This window comes from Lissotriton helveticus, chromosome 10 (assembly GCF_964261635.1).
Source record: "Lissotriton helveticus chromosome 10, aLisHel1.1, whole genome shotgun sequence".
NCBI lineage: Eukaryota > Metazoa > Chordata > Amphibia > Caudata > Salamandridae > Lissotriton > Lissotriton helveticus.
The window spans coordinates 182,060,602-182,076,559 of NC_136071.1; positions in this window are offsets into that span (position 1 = coordinate 182,060,602).

Here is a 15,958-nt window from a genome sequence, read left to right on the forward strand (position 1 = left end):
CCTCCGCCCTCTGTTCCAGCAGGTGCACCCTCTGCTGCAGCTCCCCCAGCAAGGCGCCAGCCGCTTTCGACGAAGGTTCCAGCGCTTCAATCCGGGTTTCGGTCTCCTTGACCCGATCTGCCAATTTGCCGTGGTCTGCACGTAGTAGGCCCAGGCTCGTGGACACCTGCCCGATATCACGATGCAGGGCCTCCCTGGTATCAGCGATGGCCTTCAGGATCTGCTCCAGCTGACTTTGCGGCAGACCCGCCGCCGGGACAGCGTCCGAAATGGGGCCCCCATCAACCACAGGCCCCCCAGCAGCCTCCGGGGGGGGCTTCAAGGGGCGTTTCCCCATGAGGGCAGCCGCGTCTCTCCCCCGCAGCAACAGGGTCAACGTCTTACCCCATGTACAGCTCGCCAGTCTGCAATCCTCGGGGCCTCTTGACGTGCGGCACTTCCTCTGGGCTCGCCGGTCCCCAAAACCCAGCCACTCTCCGACGATGCCAGGGACCCCCTCGATATAACGTAGGCCGCCGGCCACCAAGGGCCCCCCCTGCCGCAGCACTCCCTCAAATCCAACTGCGACGTGCAGTTCCGTCAGTCCAAAATGGCGGCAGGGCGGCCGTGCAGGGACCCAAGTGCACGAGGGTCAAGGATCAGCGTGCCCGGGCCCCAAGAGAGGAGCCCCCGGGCGTCCTCAGGTGCCGATCACCAGTTCGTCAGCCGGTGGTGGTAGGGTCCTTCAGTGGAGGATGGCCAGGGGTCGCGCAGGGGCGTCCCCCCCCAGGTCGGCCGCCTCAAGGTCCGGATGCACCCCAGTCCCGGGGCCCTCGGCCTGCAGCACCCCCCTCCTCCGGCTTGCACCGCAACGGTCCGCACCTCAAGCCTGCGCTCCACAGGCGGTGCACAGCGGGGGCCCCAAATCAAGTCGGGAGGGGGCAGCGCCGGTCGCCGTGTCCCTGGCGGGCCACACAGGAAGAAGTCCGACCCCAAGCGCGAGCCTCTCGGCCGGGCAGCAGCAGGGCCCCCCCCGGGCCGGGCACCTCACCAGGTCCTCTCGTTTGTAGGCTCCCCCGACGGGTCCCCACAGGCACCCCACAAGGAAGCGGGTCGAATCCCGTCGCTGCGGTGAACTCCGCACCCAGGGCTCCAGGCCACTTGGCAGCCAGTGGCCGGCCAGGTATCACCGCAGGTCGGCCGCCGGAGTACGTGAGGCCGGGGATGCGGCTGATCTTCAGGGCCGCAATATGGCCGGCGCCGCCCACCAATCCGTCGGTGCGGCGCGGGCTCCACGCAGCCGGGGGCTCGCCTCCGCCACCTCCGGGCAGGCCCCCAGGAGTACAGGAGGAGACACGGGCAGTCTCAGGGCGCCAGGGCCACCAGGATCAGTTACGGCAGGATTAATGGGGGAAGGCCGCTGTGGAGCTCAGCGCTCACACGTCTTCCTCCATCGGCCACCAAGCCACGCCCCCGCTGATTGGATTGTTGTTATGTCACGTCCATTTTATGTGGTCCCAGACTCTGTCTGCTACTTGGATTACACAATTGGGAGTATTGAATACAATTCTTAAATATCCAAACAATTTTAATCCCCAATCCAAGATGTCGCTGAGTCTGAAAAGATAAAATGGCCCAACCTGTATCTCACATGATAGGATAAAATTAACATCCAGTTCTCAGTAATGATTCCTTTGACTAGCGATACTTTATTTGGTAAAGGCATAGAGTTCATTTTTTAGACTTGAGTTTATCGATTCTCCTTGTTAAATATTTATTTCAAAGCGTATTGGACATAATTAAGGCTGTGAAATAAGAAAAGGAACTGGTGATTTCCCGGCTGTGTCATAGTACCGGATTGGAGCTTTGCTTCTTGTCTGCATACCATCCGTTGCACGTGCTAAATACATTAACTTGAACTTCATAGAAATCCTTTGAGTCAGGCAGTGCTCAGCCTGATGTCAACACGGTTCACCAAGTCTGTTGTCATTCACAAATAACATTACACTGACTTACTGGATGGGCTACTTTATGTATTTAGTGATTTTAAATATTGAATAGGAAAGCTTTGGAAATAATGGTACTCTATCGCCACTTTTTGTGCTCAGAATTGGGGGAACGCCAAAAAACAGGGAAAGTCATAGTGCAGCAAGATAAAAACATGACAAATTATTATAACGTGTAATGTATGTTTTATTTTTCATTCATTCATATGCTTAGCTGAGGTGCTTCCCTGTCATGTATGATATATTCAGCAACTCATACATTTTTGTTCAGTGGACCTTGGAATTCTGGGCCTTGTAGTTTTCTTTTTCCATTAGACAATTAAACTTCCCAGCACTCAAAATGGTGGCGGCTAAAAATCTGAGGACTGGTGTGGGTACAGAACATGCCATAGGGCACATTGCCAGTTTACCCCCAATTGCACCCTCATGTGCCCAGTACGAACCTCTCACCCCGTACTTCCAACAACAATGATCCTCAACCGTCATGCCCTGAACCCCTAAACAATACGTCATCACTAAAACACGCCTACTTGTGCAAAAGACCTTAGCGAATCTGCCTCACCAGGTAAACGACTGCAGTGAACCGTTAACCCCTGCGCTTGTAATGGAACAGTCCATTTGCTGTTCCCCAGGGAACACTTCATATGACAGGTTAGGGAAAGAACATACGTCAGCAAGATACGTGCTGTCGTGAATTGCAAAACTACGGAGGCCCCGGGACATAACAACCCAGGGCAGTCTTGGCCTGGAGCACAGGATACGCAGCCCTCGCCAGACATGAGACACTGGTCTGAAAATGTTTTGCAATGTTCAGGAATGAGTCACTTCCACGCAGACAGCGGGGCCCGCTGCAGCTGACTTTTCCCATGCAGACTGTCTGTGATTTTATCCGAGAAAATAAATTACAGGAAATAAGGTGTTCTTGGGCTCTTTTTGTCTGAAAATGTTGAACTCCGGATTCCCATTTTGAAATATGGAATCTGTTAAAATAATAAAATTCAATATTAAGTTCACAGTTATGCTCGATGCTGACTATTTAGGCATAGTTTTGCAGTTTAAGGCTCCATCAATCATTGGAAGCGCATTGAAAGCAATATCCGTTATATTAGTCAATTTATAGATCTGAGAACTCACTCTTATTTTTACTTTGGCATTTAAAATTGTGATGCTATCAAGAAATACAATTATCATGATGTTTATCAACATTTTCGGTTTAATTATGGAGCAGTAATTAAAAACAGATTCGGTATTTTTTCTTGGAATCCTGATTTCTGTTTTCCATAACTGGAGCCAAGAACACAGGAAATAGACATAACATGAACTCACTCAGTGATATTCCTCATTCTTTCTATAGTGTTTGCGTTGCTGCATGGTCACTTCAGAGAACTGTGTGCGATATCCGAAGGCGCGGAACAGGGGCTCATGTCATGAGAATCAGAATTCTAAGCTCTGTGGGGGATTGAACAAGAGGGTCTTCAGCCCACTCTTTAAGTACATTCAATTAGGTTTGAGGTGGGGACAGAGATGTGAGGGATTCCCAAAAATGATGAATGAAAATGATAGGATATGCCTCCAAATTTTCTGCAGTTGAAGTGACTGGAGGAAAGCAGCGCATGGAGGACGGCCGTAGACTCTGGTTGGCTGGTAGAGCATGCCCGCTCTAGGAAGGTGATCACATTCTACCACCTAGAACTTTTGAGGATGATTCAATGTCTTATCACTGATTAGTTAATTCAACAGGAACCAATGAGGTGTGGTAATATGCAACTCTAAGAGGCTTGCAGGGGGCGGACTCCTGGCCTGGTGAATGGTCTACTTTAATATAGCATTCGCTGCCGCCTAAAGTATAGGGCAATGTTAAAAATGACTCCAACGTTGTGGACTTGTTGCAACGGTGGTGGGACGCAGGCCCACTGTGGGCAGCCACGTAAACATTGAGGCCCGTATCCGCATACTCCAGTAGCATGAGCGCATCTTTGTTACGTTGGGCATGGGTTAGAGGTCAGCCAAGGTGAATGTGAACTAGGCTGTCTGGAACTGTGTCGGCTTGTAGCACTCTCATCGAGCCCGAGATGGAGCTGGGTATCATCAGCATGCATGACAGGTAATCGCACTGCTCGGGATTTGCAGAAGGGGCCATGTTAACTCTGGAAACACTGGTTAACACGAGAAAGGATCAGGTCAGCAATGAAGCGGACCCTGGTCGCACTCCGATGGTGGACGCTGGTGACACATAACAGTGGTTGCAATCCGTGGGCAGGAAAGCAAACCAAATGAGCCCCTTATTGCCCACATCGTCTGACCGTCTATGCGGTTGATGGTTGTTGTTAACCAAGGTTGTGCATGAAGATTATATCAAGAATCTTATCTGTTGAAGTTCTGCCGCGATCAAGGTCTTTTCTAGTGCACAACAAAACAGGCGCCTGCCTATGAACCATACGAGAGGCACCAGACTTCCTCTAGAAGCAGCCAAGAATGCCCACATGCTCAGGATGTAGAGGCAACACGTTTTTCTCCATCTATGGTAGGAATAATAGTTTCTCTTGGCTTGGGTATGATTCACCTCTATTCCAATTATTTGCAAAGGTGGGTCAAGCTGGCCGTCATACTTTATTGAGCACAGTAGCGTACAGATCATGTGGGGGTTTTGTACCTCTACTAGTGTAGGTCGGTACAAAGCTGGCATTAGACTTGTGGGCAATGGCTAGATGATGTATGGAGCAGAACAGAAGCAATGTACCTGGTGCGACCACAAATGCTTGTAAAAGTAAAAGTTGGCTAAGCTATTTTAAAAGAACAGGACCCGTCAAGGCTAAGACAAACTAACCCGTAAATGTGGATCTAGGAGTGATCTGTAATACAGTAATTTCTCTTGTAACTCAAATTAATGCTGTGGTTTCCGGTGTCAACATACAAATGTCCAAACTTCAAGGGATCAATGTAACTGTTTCAGACTTCACATTGAACAGAGCGTAGGAGAAGCCGTGTAATGGCCTGGCTGAACATCTCTAATGTCACCGACAAAGCCTCCCAAATCCCCCGCTCAATGGGAACCCACCCACCATGGTACACTTTACCTACCACTCTGGTAAGGCATTTTTGCATAAAGTGCTCAGGCCGACACAGAAGAAACACTTTTTGCAAAACTGTGATGTTATGAGGACCACCAGCATTACTTTTCTACTTCGAAGCAGAGGGTTGTTTCTGAACAAGCGAAGTGAAACTTCTCTGTTGTGCTGGAAGTTTTCTCTGCACGTGTGGAGGACACTTCGTTGGTTTTCATGTTTGTGAGGCAACTGTGAAAAAACTTCAATGGACGGTCTACTTCAAACAGGCTATGTCTTCTGTTGCAGTGCAGCCCTGTGGTAGACAAGCCAGAAGCTAAAGGTTTCTAACCACAGAGTCATCTGAGGCTCTGCTGTCCTAAATAAAGCAGATCCCCCAACTCCAAAATGAGGCCGATTTGGCAGAGCTGAAAATCTGCTGTTTTATTGTATTGCATTGTAATTGTATTTATATAGCGCTTACTACCTCTGGCGAGGCATCAAAGCACTTTTTCGGAGAGTAGCACAATAATTCTGAACCCCTAAAGGATTAGTGCTGAATTACTATGGTGAAATATGAAAGTTATTTTGAGTGGTGGATATGTTAGTCAGTTATTTTGATTGAGAAGGATAGTGAAGGGATAGAAGAGGGAAACGGGTTTGCATTTATATATTGCTTGCTACGCTTGTTATTGGAAAATGCCCGGCTTCCCCTAAATCCTAGATGAGCCCCTAAGTCCAAAACTCTTAGAATTGTTCACATGACCTACTTGAAAAGAGCCTGGAGTCCCTGCAAGAACTGGGACTTCATTTCACACCTGCCTTGACTCTCTGCTCTGCCACTGCCCATCTGACCCAGTAATAACCTATCAAACCGTACATGTGTGGTGGGCAGTCACTGGAAGTACATGGACCAAAGCCCTTGGACGCCCGAGTCCTCATCAGAGGGCATACTTTTATAAAATGTATTTCATACATACAAGAGACTCCTGCTCAGATTATGATTTGGCTGAAGCCAGAGCTGACCTAGAACATAGTTTGAAAAATGTCTTATTGGGGACATATCGCGCATCCTTATAATAATGATAGCAGCAGATACAGGCAACATCAGATGTATAACTTTTGTACACTTTCGCACTGAGTTTGAAGCTGCTGAAAAAAAGAGAAATATCTTTCTGAAAGTCCATGGAAAAATGAGGAATTACAAATATCTTTCTGAAAGTCCAGGGAAAAATGAGGTATTATGTCGAAAATCAAGCCCAGAATTACTGAATCTCCTGTTAAAATTCTCATTTTTTTTAGCGGACCCTCAGGGTCCAACTGATATGTATGGGTTTTCTCCATGTACAGACTTACCAGTACCCCTGGTATTAGCAACTCTGGAGGTGGGGAAGATCTGGTCTATTTTCTTGGCTACTCATAAATAAGTTCCTCCACCTAGCATCCACGTTTTCCCTTTTAAATCCTGGACAGGGGACCTAACATTAAAATTGTAATAAGGATCCCTTGGGACCAGATTTTAGTTCCACTGATCCTGCACTATTTTCTCACCTTTGGGTTTTCACTAACTCTGCACTGTATGTTGTATTGTCTTCCCCTCCCTATTGCTCCACCTCCAGTGTTGGGTAAACACGGAGGTGTGTTAGCAGCCCTATGATGAAGCATGACACAGCTTGCTGTGTGTGAGGGCAATTTAAAAGCAAGGTGCTTTTCCTTGACTCACTCTTAGTTACTTTTCTTCTTTTTTAATATGTTCCCCTTCTTTTGTGATATAAGTCTGAGTGTGAGGTTGAAGGGCGTGTAAATCCTCTCACCCCTTTGTTCTAGTGTGTTTTCCACTCATAATGAGGTCCATAGTGAAATTTTAAAAGTAGGATTTTACTTTCTGTTTCTCTGTCAACTAATAAGCAGCAAAAACCCTATACTCCAAAATATCTCGTACACTGACCACTGAGGCACTGATTCCCCTTACACAAAAGCATCTGCTAAAAAGAGAACAACAGGGATTTAATACACGAGGTTAAAAAATAAAGTGGCACTATTTCCAAGATGCATTGCCAGTTGGTATAAACTGCAAAGTACATCACTGCAAAGAACATTAAAGAAGCTGCAATGCCTTGATTGGTGTTCCCGAAGCAAGTTTACAAAAATAGTTTACAACCTCTTATGTAAGTTTAAGAATAGTAATACATGCATAACATATGTTGACATCACGAATAACAAAGTTTAATAGTTTAAATAATAAGACATTGAGAATGAACAAATCTACTCTCAGAGCAGCAAGCCCCAAGTAAAGCATCAATGAAGGGTGACGGGAGAGGGTTTATTTGTATTTACACTGTTTAATCAACTATAATATACTTATATCTATACTGATCTATCTCACTACATATATATGTAAATATATATGAACAAAAATTTCAAGTACCCACTGATTTACATTATAAGGATAGTGCAAGTCACGAGGAGTTCCACAACCATATAGAAGAGTGAGGGCGAAGGACAAGTTCCTTTATAACGTTATGGGACTCTGCCTTCTGAAGTCTTTTCTTTATAATTGGCAACTGAGTGCGACGCAAGTCGCTGATTCGAAAAAAATTAGAGACAGGCGAATATACAGGGATTACCAGTTCCAGTTCAAAAACCTTTATTTCGGTCTTTAAGACCATAAAAGTATGTATACAATACAATCAAAAACATGACAATGTATGATTAAAACACATCGAACGGGGGGAGGAGCCAAGCTGTCGACCAAGATGGCTGCATAGACGCTCGGCTCCGTGAGCCTTCTCACCCCGCGCATACATCCTGACAACTATCCTGAGCCGTAACGGCATATTTAAGTGGGCGAAGGACAACTTTCACTAACCGTTTGCTCCTGAAGCTTTTACGTGCGGCAGACCCGTGGAAATGTCCCTGACTGTTTTGCGGCCTTCACAGAGCTGGGACCGGGGTGTCGAGTGAGGAGAGCAGCCGGCCGGGACTGCGACAACAGCGGCCTCTGGTGGAGGTGAGGAGTCGGCCGGAGGGCACTGGAGATCCGATGGGCCGATGGTGACAGTGCCGACCCAGTCCATCTAGCGGAGTGCCTTGTGGGATGTGCGGCAAAGCAGGGTCGAGGGGAGTGCACGATACTTGACCCCCTTTCCAGTGTTGTGTCCGGGCATTACTAATGACTTCTCCCGGAATCGGCGGGCGGCTCCCAGGGCGCGGCGGGTATTTTGTTTAGCCTTTTGGTGACTCTTCGCTGGGAAGCCTGCCTTGACCTGCGAGGTCCTCGTGGTGAATCCTGTTGCGCCCTGGTGTGGGGCCCGGTCCCGGGGTGAGGTGGAGAAGGACGAGGCCGGATCAGCTAAGATGGCGGACAGCACCCTCTTACGCAGACCACATCCAGGCAGAGAAGCTGCTGTGCGGGGGAGTCATGGGGTCTGGCGACACGAGACGGAGCCCACACCCAGAGATATACTGGCTGCGCTAACAACCCTGCATACGACCCTGATCCGGGATGCCCGGGATCTGGGAAGAAGGATGGTCGCCATTGTTGTCCCGCCATTCCACACGGGCATAGTTCGATCTCAAGGAAGCACCGATGTGCCCACCTCTGCGTCAGCGATGAGTACTCCAGCTACGCCTATGTTCGTGGAGACGCTGGAGGACCCGGTTCATGAGATCGCTTTGGACAGATCTGTTGTACATGTGAGTGACTCATTGGGGCACTTATCTCTTCGGCAGCTGGGGAAACAACGTCGATCTATGGTTTGGGCTGCCCCGGCGGCGTTTCAGCGCTTACCGGATGGGGTGACTCTCTTTCCCTGGCTGGTGAGACTGTGTTCGGACTGAAGGATGTTTTCGAGGTCGATACTGACACAGACGGACTTCCGCCGTACATATTCGGCTGGGTTTTGGTGGCTGAAGTCCCATGGGGTAACGACACTGCCCAGTCCGCCCGGATCACTTGGACCCTCCACGTTGCTCTGTATGCCAATTGATAAGTGGACGTATGTTGTTACTACTGATAGAAAAGGCCAGGGGTGAGACCGTCTAGGACATAGTGGAACTTATTGTTGGCTGACGGTGATTTGGGGGACACCCGACAGGGCTGTTATTGATTGGGCTAACGGTGATTGATGTTTTTCATGGCTATTCTGCTCTTGCTTTTAGGATGTTTACTGTGCGCGGTGGTGGGGGGGGACACATTTTTCCTCTTTTCCTTCCTTTTCTCTTTTTCTATATTTCGGGTCTCTCAATTAGGGCGACAGGCACGCTGCTGGGGGGGGATAGGCCGTAGCCTTCTGCAGGGATGCAGGGTGGGGGGTAGGGGGATGGGGTTTGTCAATTTGTCCTTTCTTTGTTTCTATGGCCCTTTGTCTTTCTTCCTTTTTGGTGTCGTCGTTTTTCATGTTTCCTACAGCATGTCTCGTTTTGAGGGGTGGGGTGCAGCTTTGCTACGAAACGTGTTTGTTTTTACATTTATCCTGACTCGTATGCCTTACCCCCAATATTTCAAACGTGTTTGCACTATTTGCGGCTTTCCTGCTTCATGCTTGCTATTGTAGGACCATGTATGACCGTATGGCATTGATTCTGAGTTTTTCTTTATTGTAAAATGAACCTTCTCGAATCCTGAATCTTGCACAGTACGCTTGAATACGAAGTATATCCTGGACATCTATTAGACCCCGATTTTCGGGCTGCTGTATTTTTCTACATTGATTGCTGTACTTATGACTTGACTAGCGGCCGGCCGGGGTGGTTGTAGGCCCATGCTTGTATTTATTTGAAGTAACAATAAAGGCTCTAAAAAAAACAACAAAAAAACCACATCGAACGAAGATATAAGAATCAATGTGCAATATCTTTGGGTGCAGGAGAAATTTGGCTGCACAGGCCAGTGGGCAAGGGATTACAGAATCCCTTATATTATAATAAGACTCCTCAAACCCAAAGAAACCACTTCCATGAAATATCTGCCTGTTAAGTCAAATTTTCACAGATTGTAAAGACTCAATTCACTCATAAAATCTCATATGCAGACATACTGGTTTTATTTGCTTCCATGTGCATTATTAATGTTACCTATTAGCATATGCCTTTGCTTTGTGTTGCTTCCACAGTAAAATAAATGATACTCCATTGTTTCCTGATTTTCTCTGCAGTCATCTTTCTTTGTCGTACCTAGGGATACTGCTTTAGAATGCCAAAACAACAGATGTGTGTTAGAGAAACTAGCAAAAGCAGGAAGGCATGTCAGCACAACGATCTAACAAGTAAACTCAAACTAACACCAAGGCAGGAGAAGTAGGTGCAATATGGTATGTGGTTGGGTAGTCTGTAGTGCTGGGTAAGGATCCTGCACTGGTAAGACTGTTTTATTGTACTCTAGGCACACATGCCTGAAGTGAGGCACTCAAGTTGTGACTATCTCACTGTGTTATTTCTTGAGAAGGGAATTGTTATAAAGGAGTTTATGAATTACACGAAAGTAGGTGTTAGTTACTTCATAAAAAACACACTTGGCAGGTTTGCACCTCTGAAGCAGAAATGGAAGGGCTTGGTGGGACCCCTAGATGATGTAGACTGGAGGGAAGCACGCATGGCCCCTCGTGAGATCACTATAGCCTCCAGACCCTGGCTGATTCGGCGGTGATACTACTTTACACCACAACACCTGTGGCACAGTGGTAGGCTTCCTGAACCCAAGTGCTTCCGGTGAGTCCATCCGGAAGCAGATTTCTTACATATGAATCTTTTCCCTTCCCAGTTGCACGGCACATGCCCAAATTCGACAGGATTTTTGCTTGGTCTCACAGCACTGGTCACTCAAAGCTAAGTTTTTTTTATCTATTGGTGAAAGCTAAGCAAGCAAAAGAAAACACATTGAAAAGCATAATTTGGTAAACAATAAGAAATCCCTTGACTAACTGGCACAAGTATATCAATTTGGCATTGGATACACAAGAAGCCCGAGCGGTCTCCCAGCGCCATTAGTCTCCAGGCTGATAACCAAGCAGGGAAAAGTAATCTCAAGGGAACATGACACTCTGGCCATCAAGAAGTTGGCCCATGGCAGATGGGCGTCCTCACTGTATGAGCCCGGGGCTCTGCTGATTTACCTTTCCTGCCCTCCGGTTTGGCCTTAAAGCGGGAGCTAAGGAGGCTGCGATTGGGGCTAGTTCCATTGAAACTGTACTGGTATGTACTTAGAGCGCCGGAAGGGAGCTTGAAGAGCAGGCTGAAACCCATTTACGATGGTCCATCTAATCCATGGCAGGCTTATCTGAAGGAAGCCGTAGAAGTTTTGAGCCTGGCAATACAAAACTGGTGCCAGGAAGGCATAACTTATCCAATTTTTAAAAAGGCAAGAAACAAACATTGCTATCAACTGTTAGGAGAAAGCGATTTAACAAATTTGGAAAAAGGAAGATGTCAATCGGGGGGTGATAGCAACCTACAAGGAACACAAATTTCAGCCCTATCTTAATCAAGCACTCGGGAGAAAGGACCTAAAAAAAATATCCAGTGGGCTAGACTGGTTTCACTCCCAATAAAAGAGCTAAATCCGGGTTGGAAAACCTTGGAAAATTAAATTCAATGTAGAATATGCGATTTTAAAACAGAATCACTGCCACATTTGATGTGCTGTTGCACAGGCCTCCTACAATCCCGGCGGAAGCTACTGAAACCTATATGGTTACGCCAAGGCGTGCGAATGACAAAAGAAGCAGTTACAGCGATATTCGCTTGCACAGCAACAGCGGATCTCACCAGAATTGGGAGATAAATGCAGGAAGTTCGCTTTAAATTGGAGAAAGCGGATGAATCAGGCAATTTTACAAAAAGACTCTCGATAAGTAAAAGAAAAGTCATACCGCGGTGATAAGACCTTTTTAGACTCAATGATCCTTTTAACTTTTATATTGTTTTATGTTTTGCTATAGAAAGAATGGAGGTATCCTTTGTATTTTAAAGTGTGATATATTGCAAATGGTTTTAAGTAACTGCAATAAAAAAAAAATAATAAAAATAAATAAAATAAAAATACTGGTATGGCCGGGGGAACTTTGATAAGCATGATTTTGCGCAAAGCAGGAGGATTCACTAATCCATATCCTCTGCATTGTGAAAAGCTGCTCCACCTAAGAATGTTCTGCTCCGCTCAATATGGCGTCCTCTAAACATTAGAACTCGCCACACAGCCGTTGATGCATGCCTGAAAGCTGCCGTGGCATTACCCACACGTGCACCAGATACCGTACTCCCAATAGACTGCTAAAGGCACCACAAACTCTAAATACTCAATCCTTTTAGTGGGCCAATATGTTTTTGCTCTACAGAACGACTAATTGTGAAAAAATTAGCTCTCCATGCTTTTGAGAAACCTCTTAAGTAATTGCACTTTTATATGGGCCTTGTTTAGATGCATTGAGCATGGATAAGTGAATTTTTGACTTGACCGTATGCTCTGTTATGGGGCCAGTTTAGATGTATTGAGCATGGACACGTGCCTTTCGATTAGATTACGTTCTGTTATGGGGCCAGCTCTGTAGCCCATTTAGGGGCAAACACTGCACTTTAGATCTTTTTAAGTATTTTAATATGTAGCACTTTATATTTATGAATTATTAAAAATGCACAGGGACCTTTAATCAATTCTTTCCAAAGTTTAGCGATTTCTTACGTTTGTAGGTTTTAAACCTTTCATTAGGACAACGCAAGTATTTGGTATATAGTTTATATGTAAAAATCCATCCGTGGCTTTTATTCTAATGATTGTAAATAATCGCACAATAATGAACTTATCTATCTTTCATATGACGTGGCTATGCCCAAGCATTTAAAAAAAAAAAAAAAACAACGAACTAGTAAAGGGAGGGTCCCAAGGAATATTTAATGACCACGCAGCTATAGCCCCTGAACAAAGTACAGCTAAACAAAAAATAACTGTGGGTCAAACTGGATGTGTCTATTTATGAGGTGTGTCGAGGTGCCTAAGTGTGTGTTGAAACATATGTTAGAACAACACACAACCAAGTATCGCACTCGGAGGGAAGATGTCCATCAGTTTATCGTCCTTCACCACCCAGTCATCATTTGAAAACCTTTCCCAAGGTGTGTAAACCAAGTTGCTGCCACTTCAACAAGGAAAGGGAAGTGTGCGGTGAAGGAGGGAGTCGTTACTTGGTAACTGACGAGCAGTGCAAGAAAAAGTTGGTGGAAAACAAAAGAAGAAAGAGAGAAAAGTGCTCTAAGTTAAAATTGGATAACAAACGCTAGTTAACTTTATTCTGGTGCCGTTCATTTCCAAGGTTAAAAAGCAAAAAGGCAAATAAGTGCAACACAACCAGTGAGTAACTTTAATAGTCACTGGTTAATCATGATGGTCAACATGTTTCTGCGGTTTATAGACCACTAAGTATCACCCGCTTCATCAGGACCTATACTCTGTGCTACTGCTCAATGTATGATAAAATAAAGTATTTGATACAGATACCAATATCACCTGATCAAAACTTGGTAGTCCTCCTAAGTATGTGGGGGAGGTCCAGGTTAGGCATCATCAAGACACGACAACACAAATAAAAAGACACATACAAAGATAAAAACGACATCAACGCAATTAATGTAAGTCATTTATCATTGTCAAATCATGATGTGGCATTCTTGTTGAGTCAATTACCACACACTCTTCGACTCTAATCCTCTCGCTCACCTTTAGGGTAAGAGGAACGTGCCGCTCCTCGCCTGGCTACAGCTCAGGAAGATAGTGCACCGCTCTAGAATATAGAGAAAAATGGGATGTAGAATCATAAAAACCAACTGCGAGTGCCTGACATGTGGGCGCCAGCACCAGTTGAAAATAGAGATATACCAGCCAACTTCAATAAATCTGGTCTCAAGGGCATGAGGTCTATCACCAGTACTCATAAATGCAGAGAGGTGAATGACCACGTGTTTTAGCAGCTTATATCATTTAGCAGACTCGGTTAATTGCACTACAATAAATGCGTGTATAGTATAGAGATTGAAAGACACAGAGAAATCTCTCTTACATTCTGAAAGGTTAGTATTAGAAGCTCGATCCCCCTTTGAGTCTATATCTCTCTCGCGATCTGTTATTGTTATGTATATAGCCTTGGTAGCAGGGTACCCCGTTGTGCAATATGTTCACTGAAATGGACTTGGTCACTGTCACACGCGCTCGTTTTTATGGAGAACCTGAGGTCAGACTCGCTATCGATTTTAACCTTGAGGTCCCAACACGGATGGACTTATTCTGCGCACATAAGCCGCGCTCGTTTTTAAATGAACGGGCAATCAGATCTAGAGTCCTAGGCTTACCTATCCGTCGGTACACTCGGCAGTCATCTGTGCTGCTCGGGGAGGTAACGGACAGCATGGATCGCCGGTATTAGTTAGTTTTAGGAAGTCGCGATCACGTGACGTAGGTGCCGCGTCATGTGTAGGCGACTAGGTATGCCGGGAAACGTAGTTTATTCAACCGGGACAATGTTAAAATATTCTTATTGCGGAAAGGATTTTTTTTACAATTTGTACTACGATGGAACCCAGGAGAATACAAATTAAATATATGTATATACATATGTCTGAGAGAGAACTCATAGTAACTTGCTTATAAAGTGTCATAGAACAGAGACCAGTCGATTCAGTTTTTTTAGCACATCAAGACTCATGTGGGATGTAGGTTTTAAACTATACAGGTTACTGGTCACAGTTTTAAATACATGCTCAAGTATGTACCATTGAGCATGCTATACAGCGATGAGACAAATAAATCACATCCTGGGAATCAAACAGGTAGTGCATCCTGAATGACTATGACAAAGTGGTTTCATCAGAGATTGTAGGCTGTAGTTGGAAGGAACACTGTAAATTACAGGAACATCCTAGGGTTGTCCTCTAAAATTGACTGTATTACTGCCTCATCATAGGCTAAGCCTAAATTGGTGGCCATTGTAAGACTGTGCAAGGCAATGACTTATTGGTCAGATAATAAGCCAACACGGATTGGGTATATCTCAGGTCGCGCCAATAATGGGAGGCCCTCCAGCGTGGTCCCAACGACTCCACATGAATCCCACGTCTTCACAAAAACAATTTAATATTTGTGAGTCTTACAATGGCCACCAATTTAGGCTTAGCCTATGATGAGGCAGAAATACAGTCAATTTTAGAGGACAACCCTAGCATGCTGGACCTTATGCCCAAACCACAAGAGACGGGGGATGATGGCTGGTCGAAGATTCTTCTTTTAAAAAAGAGTCATTCACGCATCTGTATTCACGGTATTTCGGTGGCGGAATACCTGAGAGGTAATGGTGCCCCTACAGGTTTAATAGTTAGCAACGCCCCTAGACTATTTCGGGACGACAAGGATTTCATCAGAGATTGGTATCTTATTGCTTGGAAGTGCACGCGAGACTGGCTGGTTTTAATCATAAAAACTGCTAAAAAAGCTGCTGACAAAATTATGATTGAGATCCAGATATTAGAGGGCCAGATAAAAACAACGCTGTCATCCAAAATTTTCTCTAAGCAACAAGATGAAAATAACAAGACAAACAAAGAATTTAAAGACTCTGTCCTGTTCTCCAAGTTGGAGAAGTGTAAAAAAGACTTAGCCAAATTTTCAAAAGAAAAAATCTATCCCTATACGAGTGCAACATATACACCTGCACCATACAACAGAAATGGGAGAAAAGGCGGCTCAACTTATGGTACCTCCACGTCAGAAGACCTTTCCAGTGATTCGGACTCTTCTAACCAAGGCCCTCAAATGTATACCAACCGGGGGAGAGGTAATAGAAGACAGAGAAGGGGGAACAACTTTAACCAAGGACAATTCAATCCTTGGTGGACCCCAAATCCCTGGGTTCCAGGCCAATTCCCTTTTGGACATCAAATAGGGCC